Here is a 14,260-nt window from a genome sequence, read left to right as displayed (position 1 = left end):
CTTTTCTGCTCCTTCGATGCTGGGGCCTGGCAGGGGCTAGTTCAGTCTTGGTATAACTTAAAACTGCCTAAGGGCTACACTAACAGTTCCCCAAAATTCCTCAATTTAGTTAAATCAGTATAACATTTGTTTAGACAAGCCTGTAGTGGGGCAGCTGCCCCACTCTGGAGGGGAAGGGGTTAAAACAAGCCAGAAAGGATCATGGAAGGGGTTATTGGGAGCCAATCAGGTGGAGGCTTGAAAGCAGCCTATCAGGGTCAGGCTGGGCCCTATAAGAAGGCTGCAGGGCTGAGAGGAGTTAAGTTACTCCTCAGAAGACAAAGGGAGAAAAAGTGGCTTTTAGAGAAATACCTAAGACAGAGCAGTGCTGGGTAGGGTTAGGAGAGGCTGGGAGAGCTCAGGGCTGATGACTGCCAGACTGGGGCCCTGATACAAAAGGGACAGAGAAGGTGCTGGGGCCACTGCGAAGTGGCCCAAGGAAGTAGGCAGTCGAGGAGAGCAGGAAGTGGTTGCTGCTAGAGCAGGGATGAGCAAACTTTTTGGCCTGACGGCCACATCTGGAAATAAAAATTATATTGTGGGCCATGAATGCTCACAAAACTGGGGCTGTGGTATGGGAAGGGGTGAGGGTTCTGGTTGGGGATGTGGGCTCTGGCATGGGACCATCAATGAGAAGTTCAGGGTATGGAGAGTGGGTGGTGGAGGTGAGGAATTTGGGGTGTAGGGTGGCTCTCTGGGCTGGGACTGAGGGGTTTGGAGGGTGGGAGGAGAATCAGGCAGGGGATGGGGTGCAGGCTCCGGCTGGGGGTGTGGGCTCTGGGGATGAGTTTTGGAGTGCAGAGCGTGCTCTGGTCTGGGATCAGGGTGGGACAGCAGGTTGGGATGTGGGGAGGCATAGGGGTGCAGGCTCTGAGTGGTGCTTACCTCAAGCAGCTCCCTGAAGCAGTCCCTCCTGCTCTTATGTGGAGGTAAAAAGAAAAGGAGTACTTGTGGCACCTTAGAGACTAACCAATTTATTTGAGCATAAGCTTTCGTGAGCTACAGCTCACTTCATCGGATGCATACAGTGGAAAGTGTAGAAGATCTTTTTATACACACAAAGCATGAAAAAATACAGCCCCCCGCCAACTCTCCTACTGGTAATAGCTTATCTAAAGTGATCACTCTCCTTACAATGTGTATGATAATCAAGGTGGGCCATTTCCAGCACAAATCCAGGGTTTAACAGGGTTTGAGGGGGGGGGGGGGAAGAGAAAACCTGGATTTGTGCTGGAAATGGCCCAACTTGATTATCATACACATTGTAAGGAGAGTGATCACTTTAGATAAGCTATTACTAGCAGGGGAGTGGGGTGGGGGGAGGTATTTTTTCATGCTTTGTGTGTATAAAAAGATCTTCAACACTTTCCACAGTATGCATCCGATGAAGTGAGCTGTAGCTCATGAAAGCTTATGCTCAGATAAATTGGTTAGTCTCTAAGGTACCACAAGTACTCCTTTTCTTTTTGCAAATACAGACTAACACGGCTGTTACTCTGAAACCTATGTGGAGGTGTGGCTACGCAGTTCTGCATGCTGCCCTGTCCACAGGCACTGCCCCTGCAGTGCTCCCCAACAGGAGCTACGCGGGTGGTGCTTGAGGTGGGAGCGGCATGCAGAGTGGAGCCCCCTGGCTGCCCCTGCACATAGGAGCCCTGCGGGGCCATACCTCTGCTTCCAGGAGCTGCATGGAGAGGCTCTAGACCCCATTCCCTGGCTGGAACACAGGAGTGGGGCAAGCCCCAGACCCCACTCCCCAGTGGGAGCTCGAGGGCTGGGTCAAAACTGTTGCGCAAGAGGGTCCCTGGGTCGGGGCCCAGAGTAGTGGATGGACCTGGGCTTCTCCTTCCACCCCTTTGCCAGTGATGAGAATGGCTAAGCCAGACTGCAGTTTGCCCTTGGAGGAAGGGGCTAGACTGAGGACTGCAGTGAGCCACTGAGGCAAGTGATAGAACCACAAGCTGCCAATCCCCTGGAAGATGGGGGAGAGCCAGTGGAGCGGGCACAGCCAGAAGGCCATGTCCAGAAGCAGATGCTGTGGTCCAGGAGTGACGGGGGTCTGATGGCAGAGACCAAGAGAGTAACGCTGGGCAAGACACCACTAGCTAAGGTGCACTACTGACAGAGCTAATTCCCAGCCAGCAGGAGGCGCCACTGTGGTGAGTCTGTGCCTCGTTCCAAAGCCTTTCACATTTTCTGACTCTTCAGAGTTATCTAAAGGAAACTTTCCAATAATACTATCTGCTTAGTCCCAATTAGGTTGTTAAATTTGTTGAGGTGAATACGTGAGGAAAAGAGCTCACACATCAGATTAAAAGGACAGATTAGGAGGACCAACACCTATGCTGCCAGCCATAACTTTGCCAAACACTGTCTCTGGCCATGCTGGATTAATAACACATCTATTTACACTGTGGCAACTGTTTCTTAATGTAGCACCTCTTTACCCAATCTAATATCAAATTAAATATTTATTAAATATGTTTTATTTAAATAGTTTCTTGTATTTATTATGGAAGGTATATTACTGGCTCATCTCAAGGCAATGACAATGTGCAATTAAGTTTCCACATAATATTTGGTAGGACTTCTCATATTTCATGGTGTGTGCAAAACCTTGATTTCTTTACTTTTCTTAATTTCTGGGCATGGAAAATGTGCTGCAAGAGTCTCTCTAGTGCACTGAAACTGCCTGGCACCTTCCGGGTATATACTACACGTAGACTACAAGTCTTAACTCGTTTCTAATGGTACTGAACAAGGTTTGTCCCCACCTACACACTTACAGTGAAACTATCTAGCACTATTGCTGACATCAGTTATGAGCAAGGGGAGAGCTTCCTACTTTAGACAAGGCCAAAGATGTTAAGTGACTGCCCCAAAACTAGTCAGCCAGTCAACAGAGCCAGGATTAGACAATAGGAGTTCCTTCCCTTAGTCCTGTGTTTAATTCACGAGACTGCACTTGGATCAATTCTCATATTTGCATCAATGTAAATCAGTAGCTTCACTGAAGTCTACTAAATATCAGTGTCAGACTGACATGAAAGTACAATCAGATCCACTCCATCTCATAAGAACCAAATTCTTAATAAAATGATTCTATATATAAAAAACCAAGTTTATGAAATTAAATATTTAAGGGCCAGAATTTTAAATGGATTTCTTAGTGGGTGAACCATACAAAAATTCTATTTATCAATCCAAATGAAAGCAACCACATTTGGATCTACAGACACCAAACTGGATACAGCTACTATCTGCATACGTAAATTTGAAGTCAGAGTTTTAGTACAATGGGACCTAGTTTTGCAGATTTTTTTAAAGCTTTGGTTCAAAAGGTTTGACCAATATCCAAATAAAGAAAATTCATAGGGGGGGAAAAAAACCTACCTCTAACTCGCTTTCATTCTGTACATGCATCACAAGGGGCCTCATCAAAGAGCAAAATACCATATTATAGCAAAAACTAGCCATACAGAAATACACCTATTTTAAGTTGCAGTATATCTGGGAGATTATAGCCCTTAATAGTAAAAAGAAAAGGAGTATTTGTGGCACCTTAGAGACCAACAAATTTATTTGAGCATAAGCTTTCGTGAGCTCACTTCATCGGATGCTCACGAAAGCTTATGCTCAAATAAATTTGTTAGTCTCTAAGGTGCCACAAGTACTCCTTTTCTTTTTGCGAATACAGACTAACATGCTGCTACTCTGAAACCTCTTAATAGTAAAGTTGTTTTGGGGTTCAAAAGTATTTTTAAAAGCAAAAGGTTTAATTTTCATTCATTCAATCCATCAAATATGTTGACTGATGCATAAACTCGCAGGAAAGAGTGATAGTTTTATCTACTTAAATACCACAAGGGGGCAGCAAGAGCTCTTGTTAAATATTCAGCAGTTGAAGCAGCAAAAAGTTAAGAGGAACCTTATGTTTCAGATTCTGAGGATTGAGTCATGCAGGGCTTAATTTGTGCCAGGGCTTGCAAGGGCTGAGCCTGGCATCTCTGGGCTTGGCAGTTCATAGCCCCGGCACCTCTGGGCTCACCATATCAGTTATGAAACTAAAACAATTGCTTGAGCCTCAACACGGAATTGCTTGAGCCCTTACATCTTTCATTACAAATTAAGCACTGGAATCATGATTGTTATGAAGTAGCATCAGATAAATGGCCCTCTTTCTGAGGAAAGTAATCCCAAACCTTCACACTTCTTATGCTTGGAGCGACAGGCACCCTGTGGTCGGACACTTATTGAAGCTTGTTGTTTTTAAGACATTGCATCAAGTGAAAACAATTTTCAGAATGTTTTCACTGTTAAAGTCTAATAGAAGAATGGGAATGAAGAAAAATTAAGTATAATGAATAGACAATTTTGAAGCAAGCTTTATGTCCGCATGTCTGTGATAAGGCAAAACAGAAAAATCCTTGCCTGACACCATTTTAACTGACTCATGTACTGAGGGCTGCACCCACTTGTAGTTATGCCGCTTATAATAAATGATGCTACCCTCCATAAACGGGAATATTACGGTTTGCAGCCCCAGGGTCTGTTTTGCCCCCCCTCCCCTTTTTGCTTTTTTTTTGTGAACTCCAGTCTTTAGAGGAGCCATCAGATCTGGTGAAGTTGACATTTGGCGAAGTATGTTTGCATCTCAAGAATCTTCCCCCTCCAGGTTTGTCACACACTGACACCTTGTCCTACCTGCCTGAGAGCTTCTAGACCCTGATCCAGCAAACCACTTATGCACATGCTTAAAGTTAAGCACGGCCAATGCGGCTAGCAAATGCCTTCTCTAAGTAATTGGTCTGGAGTTTACAAAAACTAGAACAAAAATCAGCGTTCTGTCCAATGAAGTGAGCTGTAGCTCACGAAAGCTTATACTCAAATAAATTTGTTGTCTCTAAGGTGCCACAAGTACTCCTTTTCTTTTTGTCCTAAAATGTAAGTCAATGGAGTCTATGCTTCTACTTAGATTTAACCGTGTACTTAAACATTTTCTGAATGAAGGCCACAGCAAGACTACACCCTTTCTGTGAGCCCTCCCCGTCACGTAGAATCAAACCAAGAGTTGGGCTGATTTTATTAGTGAAAAGTGGTGACCACTTAGCTTTTTTATGCATACTAAACTGTGTTTGCCCTACCTATTTCCAGCAAATTATCACCCCTATGCAATGACTGGTAGGAGTGGGAGAAGAAGTATGAGTACAAACAAATGATCAATCTGAAAGTGAGCACAGACTGAAGTCCATAAAGAGAAGTGATAACTTAGAACTTCCAGATTTTCAGCCACAGATCTCAAAGCATTTTACAGAAGAAAACAAGTATCAGCGTAGGTGAGCTTGCGGCTATGCGAGTGGTCTGAAGGGTACTGTAGGTTTCAATTACTGTCTGAGCAGTTTTATTTAAATACAAATATCTAGTCTTCCTGCTTCTGATCATTCTTAAGACACTAATTTTGTGAGAAAGTAAGCAGGCTGAAGAATTTGATACTACTGAGTTATTTAACATGGGATGATGACGGGGGACCCTAGCCACAATTATCAGAATAGACCTCTCTGGTCATTCATCCTCAAATTTTCTGTAAATGTAAATGAGCTTTGAATTAGGCCCTACAATAGCATTGCAATAAAATGGTGAGAGTTGGCAAGTCTCACAACAGTGGGTTAGTCATGTGACTATTACAATCACACCATTCATTTTCTTTTTAATATAATGAAAGCTGCTGGCCCTTATGGTTACTGAGAAGTTTGAAAACATGAACCCATAGTACTGTAAAGGTTCAAAAACCAGAAGGTAAATAAGCCAGAAGGTATAGTTTTTTTTCTTCTAAACTTTCTGATTTTTCAAGTCCGTCATGATTGTAGAGGGTGGGGTTGACTCATCATTTTTGCTTGAGGTTAGCATTATTGCATTAAAGTCAACAGGAGTATTTTGATTTGGCCACGTACCGATCCTCTGCAAAGGGGTGATTTTCCCCATACTGGAGTAATGTCCTAAGAATCTCACTTTCTATAAAGGCCTGATCCAAAGATTACTTCAGCCTACTTTAAGTTCTCTAAAAAATAGACTTTGCTAGCTTTATGTGGTTCAAAATTTAGCCAATAAGATGTTAATGTAACTTTTAATGTATCGTGGAAGACAGTGGTCTTCAAAAAAATACACCCCCCTGACTGTCTTGTTTGAAAAGCAAATATTGTAGCATAAAAACTGATTCTAAACAAAGGTGAAATTGACTTTATTTTCATTCTCCAAACTGAAATGTGAAAATAGTGGGTATAAATATTTAAGTTAGATTTTTAGAGTATACACTTTAGTAGTGTAAGATATAGATAAGACATCTGTTTGTTTTTGCAATATTTTGAAGAATATGTCATAAGAACATCTCTTTGAAATACCATTTAAAAGTTTCAATTTTTGACTCAAGCCATGAAATATTTAAAATATGTTTATATGGTTACTACCTAAAAGATGGTTAGGTCTACCTGTCAGGGTTCCCTCCCCACTGTGAACTCTAGGGCACAGATGTGGGGACCCGCATGAAAGACCCCCTGAGCTTATTTCTACCAGCTTAGGGTAAAACTTCCCCAAGGCACAAACTCTTTGCCCTCAGAGGGTATGCTGCCACCACCAAGTGATTTAACAAAGAATCAGTGAAAGGACCACTTGCAGTTCCTATTCCCCCAAAATATCCCCCCAAGCCCGTACACCCCCTTTCCTGGGGAGGTTTGGGAATAATATCCTAACCAATTGGTTACAAAGTGATCACAGACCCAAACCCCTGGGGCTTAGGACAATAGAGAAATCAGTCAGGGTCTTAAAAGAAATGGAACTTTATTAGAAAGAAAAAAGGTAAAAGAAGCACCTCTGTAAAATTAGAAAGGAAGCTAATCTCACAGAGCAATCAGATTTAACACAGGATTTCCCTCTGGGCAAAAACTTTAAAGTTACAAAAAGAAAACCAGGAATACATCTTCCTCTCAGCACAGAGAAAAATCACAAGCCAAAACAAAAGTAAACTAACGCATTTCCTTGCTAGTACTTAGTAATTCTAATGGAGTTGGATTGCTTGCTTTCTTGATCTCTCTCTGGCAAGCAAACAGAACAGACAAAAGCCTCTCTCTTCCACACACCCTCCCCCCCCATTTGAAAGTATCTTGTCCCCTTATTGGTCCTTTTAGTCAGATGCCAGCCAGGTTACCTGAGCTTCTTAACCCTTTACAGGTAAAAGGATATTGTGCCTCTGGCCAGGAGGGATTTTTATAGTACTGTATACAGGAAGGTTGTTACCCTTCCCTTTATTTTTATGACAGACCCATTTTGCCTGTGTGCAACAATTGGGTCAGAGAAAGCTTGTGTCTAGGTGCCTACAGCTCTGGTTGCCAAAAATAGTTGCTAGCACTATTTATTTTTTGAGCGTCAAGTTATTAAGGTCATAATATACAAACATTTGAGAGTTACACTAGTAGTGATCTAATTTCACTAAATGCAATTGAATTAAATCCATCCAATCTGCTCCAATATATTTATGCCTTAGGAAGCAAGAATTTATTAAATTGGTTCTGTGGCATATACTTTCCTTTCTGTATTGTCATATTTTCCTAATTTGCACAATTAAAGGAAATTATACATTTATGTCCATCTCTATAATTTGCTCATCTCTTAGGCACAATGAATTAACAATTACTCATTAATTAAATAATGCTTATACACTGGTATATGTAGTAGAGTGTAACAGCAAACAGCTAGACCCAAGGAATATACAGTAGATGAGTTCTGAATATGAGATGACAAAATTAAAAAAAAGTTTGGATTTTCAGGAGCAACTGAGTTGCAGCTGTAGAGAATGGCAATGCTGATGAGTTTATGTAGTTATTTGTAGTGACAAATTTTCAAAAAGGCACAGGTGATTTTTTTCACCTATAGTTTTGTGGGTGCAAGTTTTTGGAGCCAGATCCTCAACTGGAAGTCAGTGGAGCTTGACTAATACCAGCCAAGCTCCAGCCCTTGATGTTTAAATACCCTATTTATAGACACAGATGTTCATTATATCCAGTTTTGTCACTCCCTCAGTGGGGCTTCCTCTGCTTGCAGCTCCAGGATGGACTTGTCAGTCATGAAGAGGTTTGGACTCTCCTTCTGGGAAAATTCCCAGTTCAGTATGTCTTCTGGCAGTTACAGTTAGGAAAGCATTTAAGTTTTCAGACTTGAATCAGTTACTTGAAGCTTTGCCTTCCCCCTTTGCCACTCCAACCTCAGGCATTTTTCTTGGCAGTTTCTGGCCTTTTAGAAATGCTTGGCTCCCCAGCCTACAGTAGCTCCCTACATGTGCTGGAATTCAAATGACAATTCAGTCAATCAAGAGAGAACCAGAAAAGACCTCTCTGCTTAATTGCCCTCACTTACTTAGAAAGAAACCTTATGACTGCTGCTGCTCCAGGTAACATCTCACACCAGTGCAAAACTGTTTTCAGCAATCCCTGACTGCAGTCCCTTTGCTAGTTCCTGCTTAAAGCAAACATGTCCAGCAGCTCCCTAGCATGAGGTAGAATGGAAGGCACAGCTGGGTCAGAGGGTAGCAGCCAGAATGCAATTCTAGCAGAAGGTTCCCATCATTTAATTTCCATTTGCAAGCCTATCCTCTCCAGGCAATCTTTTACCACCTTTTGCACCTTCAGCCACAGTTTGCTAGTCAGCTCTCTCCTTAACCCAACGCTGTTCCCCAACTATTACATGCTCTTCAGACATCGTGATTTTTAACCAGAGAGTACTCCACATAGCCACTAATGGACTCTAGGGACTGATCCAAAGCCCAGTGGCTACTGGGAACCTTTCCCTTGACTTCAGTGGGCTTCAGACCAAGACAGTGGTCCTCTTTAACACATGAATTCACATGATGGTGAACCAGTGGTTCCTGGAAATCACAGTACATTGGTTCTACCATAAAATGTGGTATCAAACCTTTGAACTGATGTTATACAAATCTGTCCACCTCCAACCCATCCAAAAAGGAAGGGATTCAAAACTCCCTGAACCATCATCTGAAGACTGAAACCATTGTCTAAGTCCTAGAGGACCAGAATTGTAGGTTCCTCCCCCTCTCAATCATCAAGGAAATAACAGAAAGCATTTGTTTTAGACTTTATGAAGATGAACTTCCTATTCAGAGCATAAGCTTCCAAATGTGGTCTTTGCAGTTCATCATCCAGGCAATAAGTGAGCAAAATACAATATTATCTGGATGTACAAAGTGCTATTTCCATGTTCCTATTCTTCAATTGCACTAGTGACTCACATGTTATGCCAGTCTGGCCCAATATTTTTAGTTTAAGACTCTACCATTCTGCCTGACTACAGCTCTGAGAGCATTTACCAAAATTATAATGGTGCTGACAGCCACATTACAGAAGTGGGACAGCTGGCTGACTAATGCCAATTTGAAATTATTATAAAAATATGTCTTCTCTCTCTGTGTAAGTTTGTTCATTATCTATTTTGCTTTGAGGGATGGGTGAGGGGAGTGCTGGTTCTTTTCTTTTGGGAGACAAGAAATCATTGGAAAAACTCAGCTATATTATTTCCCAAAATATTGTATGTAAGGAGCAGCTGAGATTGTGGGGGTGAGATTAGGAAGTAAATGGGGGAAATTCATCAGGACTAGTAAGTAGCAGAGAGTTTACAAACTTAAAAACTTTACTGATTAGTGGTGCTCTTTTTGAACATAGGATTAAAACCTTGGGGGCCCAGATACTGAATGAAAAAAACTTAAGTAGGGGTATCCAAATATCACATTTTCAATTTGTCATAAATTAATACACAAACAAGTACAACAAATTAAGACCTATGTAATATTTCAGTGTGCATATATTGAAATTTAACTGAGCTATTCAGGAAGTGCATGGTCCAGTCTTTAAAATGACATTATTGTGGTACATAAATATTATACAGGGTATCAGGTATATAAAATATTTTGATATTGGACTAATGACAAAAATGCTGAGGATGGAAGACATTTCAGACAAGAGAACCCACAGATTACAGAGAGTTGAAACCGTAGTTTTATTTCGGGGTTGGGGAGACCTAGAATTTAAGACATTTTCAAATGTATTCCAGTAAAAGATGCACATAAAGTATTTGTGCATCAAGTACTGTCTGTTTAAAATGGTGAGAATGCTTACCCCCTTTTGTAAAGCTGTGAGAACTATGGTTGAAAAGTGTGATTTAAGGACAAAATAAAAGAACTATAATTTGTAGCTATAGTGGTAGATTTTTTTTGGGGGGGGCACGTAGAAATATATACACGGTCACATTTGTTAGCACAGTGTTGGAGGCCCTTTGGAAAAGTGGCCTTAAACGAATCTGAGGCTGGGATCAGTACTGTGTCTAGTATGCCCCCTGGGAACCAAGAAGGGGTAAGCGTCTTTCTTCGTTTAAAATGAAGTGGAAACACTAGGGCAGTTTTCTTAGTGAACCTAAAAGTCAGGCAGGGCCACAGCGCACGCCTGCTGCAGGGAAGTAGCGGCTAACAGCGAACACATCTCGGGGAGACTCTGAAGTTCCTGGCGACAGAACCGCAGCGGAACGCACAACGGATTTACTCCGCCGCACGCAGCATGAAGCCGAATTCCTCAGGGAGCGGGGTGCCCACGGGAGTTGTGGATGAGGAAAACGGTGGGAGAGGAGGCGGGGGGCGGTCGGTATTTAACGGGCCTGCCCGTGAGCCGAAAGGGTCCTTTCCCCCAGGGGGGTCAACCCCTGTCCCCTCTCCCTGCACGTTGGCGCAGCAGATGCGAGAGCCAGGGCAGCAGGGCTGGGACCGGCGAGGGGAAAGGAGGCCGCGGCCGGGGGCGTGCGCCGCGGCCGCCCGCCGCTGCAAGAGGGCGCCACTGTCCGCCGGAGCGCTCCACTCTCCCTTTGGCTTTCCCCGGCAGCGGGGCCTACCCAGTATCCAGGTCTCTGCGGGAACCTCCAGAGTAAACGCGCCCGGGATTGGCTTCTGTCAGGGAAGGGGGCCATATTGGATCAGCTCATCGCGCCGCTCGCGCACCATTTTATCAGCGGCTCGGATTCTTTCATCTGCCCGGAGGCCCCGCCCCCGCCCAGGGCGGCTCCCCCCGCCCCTGCGGGTTGTGGAAGCGTGAGGAGAAGGCGTCTCGAGGAAGGGGACTCGCGCGCGCGCCTCCCAGCCCCACGCCGCCTCTTGCGCACGCTCCTCCCCTCCTCACACCCCTCGCTCACTCCTCCCCGGCTCGCCGACCCGCTCCCCCTCTCCCCCCCGCAGAGGCACCGTGTCAGCCCGCGGAGGCGGCCCTTGGCCGGGTGGCCAATCAGCGAGTGGCTGACAAATATGCAAATGTGTCCCCCCCCCGCCCGTCCCCTCGGGTTCGCTGGGGCTGGTGGGGTCGCGGCGCGGAGCTAGTGAAACTTCGCCAATAGCCCTCCTGTTTCCCTGCCCGGGCGGGGGAAGAGCAAATCACGCCGCGCCGCCTCCTCCCGCTCCTCCTCCCGGGCCTGTGCCAGCGGCCGGTAAGTGGTGCCCCTAGCCAGCGGTGGCCTGCGCACCCCGCGGGGCCGGAGAGGCAGGGGAATTCCCCGAGGGGAGGGGGGAGGGGAGCCGCCGCCGCCCCGTTCCCCCGGCGCCTGGCCGAGGCAGGGAGCTGTCAGGCGCGGGGCATCGCCTCTCCCCACGCGTGCCGGCCAGACGGCCGCCGCCGTGTAATGGCGAACCCGGCGGTGAGTGCGTGCGAGGGGCGGGCTGCTCCCCGCCGCCCCCGGAGCAGGCCGCGCTTCAGGTGACAGAGACACGGGCTGGCCCTGGCTTCCCCCCGCCCACGCGGGGGGACGGCGCGGCCGGGCCTGCTCTCGCCCTGCCTCGGCTGAGCCTGCTTCCGCCCCCTCGCAGGGCGGGCGCGGGGCGACGGGCACAGTCTGGGTCGCCCCTGCCCCTCGCACCGGCAGCGCCTGGGCCCGAGGCAGGGTGGTGGGGCGGGAGAGGGGTTGGAGCCGGCCCCAGCCTACGGTAGGTCGGCGGGGGCTGGTTCCCCACGGGGCAGGCAGGCGGCGGAGGGAGAGGGACGGCAGCTGGCTGCCTACCCGGCAAGTGGGCGAGGCGGCCGGGGGAAGAGTGGCGAGGTTGGAGCTGGCTGCCCGCTGAGCGGGCGGGTGCGGGGCGGTGCAGGTGGAGAGGGAGGCTGAGGTTGGAGCTGGCCGCCCCCTGGGCGGGGGGGAGGGGAGCCGAGCGGAACGGAGCTGGCTGCACCCTGGGCGAGGGGGCGTGTTGGATCTGGCTACCGATGAGGCAAGGGAGGGGTGCGGGCAGCGGACTTGGCTTCTCCACCAGGCGGGGCGGCGGGGGGGTGGGGGGGGGATGGGAGGCTGCAGATTGAAAAGGTTTGGAGTGCAGATTGTGGGGGTTGCTAATAGGCCAGGTCGGGGTGGGGTCAAAACTGGGGCCCTGGGATGTCAGGGTCGTCATTTTGAGGCTGTCTCCCTACTGGGTGTGTGAGGTGGATTGGCACAATATATGTCAGGCGAGCATGTCTCCGCTGAAGGTGGGAGGCTTGTGACAGCTTTCGGCTGAGGCAAGGGGACCTACTGTAAACAGGATGGTGTGGAAGAAAACCTATTTTCCCAGACAGGTTGGTTGGGGGGGAGAGAACATTCAAGAAGTCTCTTCTTGCAAAGGTGAAATCAAGGCCCTCATCTCTTAGGAAGGTTTTTACGCTCCATATTCACGTTTGCATGCAAAAGACCATACCCACAGTAACTAAAAACTTTAATGAAAGCAGTATCAACTCACCATGAGGAGATACAGACAGATCTGGTGTTTCCTACAGCGGAGAGACTGAAGAGCCTTGGGCCAGCAGGCATGGTTGCTGAGGAGCAAATGGAGACTGTGGACAGAGAAAAGGGAAGGATTAATAAATATAATGCTGCAACAGCCATGATAGTGCTAGAAAGGATTCTGACCTTCTCTGCCCCTTTTCTCTGAAGTCTTGTGACTTTGCTTTTAAAAGTAGTTGTCTCTGAGTTTCCACCACAAGAAAAGTAGGCTTGTCTATCATAGGAGGTTCCTGTACCCCATTTAACTTTTGTGCCAATCCAGAAATACCAGCTTGTTAGGTGCAAGCTTTATCCCATCTTTTTCATTTAATTTAAGAGTAGTCACAGCTGAAAACTTCTGAGTATCTTTCTTATTAGAAAGACTATGTTGGACTTTGTAGGTAAATAGTTTCTACTTCCTTTAATATCTTTGAGCAGTTACAGAGTTTCTATCTAGCAAGGGTTGTGAATTTTGGTTTATATCTGTAGGTGAAATAGCCTATATTATATTTGTGCGGACTTCCTTCAAGTGGTAAACAAAATTTTACAACCTATTTGTTTTACTTCAGATTTTGATAATTACCTAAGTGAGAGAGCAAAATAATATCCTGCTTATTTCCTGACAGTCATGTGGTCTCCACCCAAAAAGACAACCTGATATGTTCCTGCTTGTAGGCATCTGCTAATTCTTTAACTGTTCAGACACACTTGCTTGATGGGGCTCCAAAACACCACTGACTTAAATTCATTTTTTAACTCATGAAGAACATACAAAATAAATTCTTACTCTCACGTAAGCAATTCACAGAGCTGTGCTTTTGACAGTCATAGATGTCATAACAATTAACCGTTCACAGGAAAAATATTCTCCATAGTTACTTATAGGACATCTTCAACAAAAGCTTGTCAGCAACAATCAATATTTTGCCATTCTAGGAACATCACAATATGCAATTTGCCAATTGTGCATTGCATGACGTTGGAAACAAATAGGGAAATATTATGCCAAACGTGTCTTCAGTAATTTGAGTATAAAGATATACTCAAAGGTGCTAAGATCGTTAACTTAGTCTGTGTTACTTAAGCTGTTAGTATTCAGCCACATATATAGTGTGTCAGCAAATGGTTCGGTATATAAGCTCCTAATAGATCTTTACAGTGAAGAGTAGCCAAACTCCCCTGCCCCCCAGACTTGTTGGACTGTTGTCCCTCATTATTATGACTAATCTGATTTTTTTAAAAGATGCTGAGTAGCTTCAGATCCCACTGACTTCAACATGGGCAGTGGATGCTGAGGGCTTCTGAAAATCAAGCCATACATTCCTAGTCATTTTTGATTAGGTAAACGATGAAAGCTCAGAGTGTGGGGGGGGGGGGTGTTTTTAGTGGTTGTATCTGT

The 14,260-nt window shown here is 45.7% G+C and overlaps 1 protein-coding gene across 12 annotated transcripts in view; it reads left to right on the top strand.

Annotated features, from left to right (window-relative positions):
• The first annotated feature begins 11,413 nt into the window (after nt 1–11,413).
• The window catches only part of CHD9 (chromodomain helicase DNA binding protein 9), a 188,781-nt gene continuing 185,934 nt past the window's right edge, over nt 11,414–14,260 (top strand). For 11 of the 12 annotated variants that reach the window (XR_012154463.1, XM_073307627.1, XM_073307626.1 and 8 more), the window contains exon 1: nt 11,414–11,565. The gene's annotated coding sequence lies outside the window, so the exon portion shown is untranslated. Of the gene's footprint in view, nt 11,566–11,666; nt 11,773–14,260 lie in introns of those variants that run through there. The other variant, XM_073307619.1, reaches the window with a different exon arrangement.

The sequence above is a fragment of the Lepidochelys kempii genome, chromosome 12, assembly GCF_965140265.1.
Source record: "Lepidochelys kempii isolate rLepKem1 chromosome 12, rLepKem1.hap2, whole genome shotgun sequence".
NCBI classification, from domain to species: Eukaryota; Metazoa; Chordata; order Testudines; family Cheloniidae; genus Lepidochelys; species Lepidochelys kempii.
This window is presented reverse-complemented; position numbering and strand designations above follow the sequence as displayed.